Source organism: Musa acuminata, chromosome BXJ3-8 (genome assembly GCF_036884655.1).
Source record: "Musa acuminata AAA Group cultivar baxijiao chromosome BXJ3-8, Cavendish_Baxijiao_AAA, whole genome shotgun sequence".
Classification (NCBI taxonomy): Eukaryota; Viridiplantae; Streptophyta; class Magnoliopsida; order Zingiberales; family Musaceae; genus Musa; species Musa acuminata.
The window spans coordinates 34,891,807-34,893,508 of NC_088356.1; positions in this window are offsets into that span (position 1 = coordinate 34,891,807).

The following is a 1,702-nucleotide window of genomic DNA, read 5'->3' on the forward strand; positions in this document are numbered from 1 at the left end:
TAGCGGTGATCCACATAGCAGGGCTGCGACGACGCTCCTCAAAACTCCAAACCTACTCTTAGGTGGAGAGGGGGAGGAGAATAGGAGAGGCAAGCAAAGGCTCTAGCCTATGAGGCTCTGAATCCCTCCTATTTATAGAGGTCCCATATCAAACCCTAATGGGTCCTCTCCTAGTGGGTATTAGATATGCATCTAATAAGACAAGGGCTCCGTCGGATATCACATATCCGAACCTCTACTCATCGCAATGCCTACCATATGTGTGTGACCCTCTAGGCCCAATATCGAGCTGGCCGTGAGTCATACCTATCAGTACTCCTTCTAACTCAGTGAATTATTATCTCTGTAATAATTCACTTAACTCATCGACTACGGACGTACTAGGCCACTACGCCGTAGTCCACAGACGATACAGGGGAATCCAATCCATTGAACCTGTCTGTCCTTAGTTACCGTGTACCTATAGTCCCTCATCCATCTAATATCCCTGAGACCGAATATCGAGCATGGTGTTGTCAAACCCAAACGGTTTCTACTCGAGTCTCGCTCTAATGGATTCTCTCAGAGAACTCTTTCTCTCTCAACCTGAATGACCCTTGCCAGGGATTTGTCTAAGCAAGAACACATTGGAATTCCTCTCATGACGCCGAGAGTGGATGATCCTCTATCGACACTCAATAGCCCTCGTAAGGTCGACTACCACTCTCAATGACCAGCTGTACTAGATCTAGGACAGCCAAACCTATAATTTTGGTATCAAAGAGTGGAGCACTCAAACAGGACATCCTTGGTGTCTCAAGTCTAAGGACCAGATACACCACTAAGACTACGGAATCGTTGTCTGACAATAAGGCATTATCAACCATCCAGCATTTCGTAAGCGGATCAATCAGTGAACTCATTCTCCAATGAGCACCTGTACTGTATCCCTAGTGTCCCTACATGAGCAGCTATGAGACTAGCTGCATCCATCATATGGACGGGTATACAGCACACCAGTCTGTTTGGTTATCACGATGTCCCTCTCGAGTAACCTGTGATCGGAATTATTTAGGATCTGTGTCTAAAAGTGAATCGATCTTATTATCATGATCTCATCACGATCCGATTCTCATTACACAAATCCAAGGACATCATAATATATATATATATATATGCAATAGTTATAAAGTGATATACGCCAAAATATAATAAGCAAAAAGATTCTGTATCAACTCACACGTGCCATCACTCACGTGATTGGCTTGCTGGGCACCTATGACTAGCACCTAAAACTAACTCAATTAGACCTAAACTAACTCGATCTATACATAATCGATTACAAGCGTGAATTCAATATTATTCGATATGTCATTGGTTCATTTAGCGCTTCGTCTGATCCTTCGGCGTATTGCCGAATCAGTATGTTGACCTCCTACAACTTCCAATCTCCTTAGTGCAATGTCCGATCCTTCGGACCGATGCCCGAACTTATGGCACGAAGTCCTTTCGCCACATCAATCATTCCTCTGGCCCGACGTCCAATCTTCTGACATATTCTATTCTGGTCAAATGTTTGATTCTTCCTACTTTAATCGAATTGTCTTTCCTTGATTGAGGTTTGTCCTACATCACTCAAATGCATATTAGATCATAACTTTATCAATTGATTTTATCATCAAAATATGAAATTCAATAAACGTAATAAGCCAAAGTGTACTAA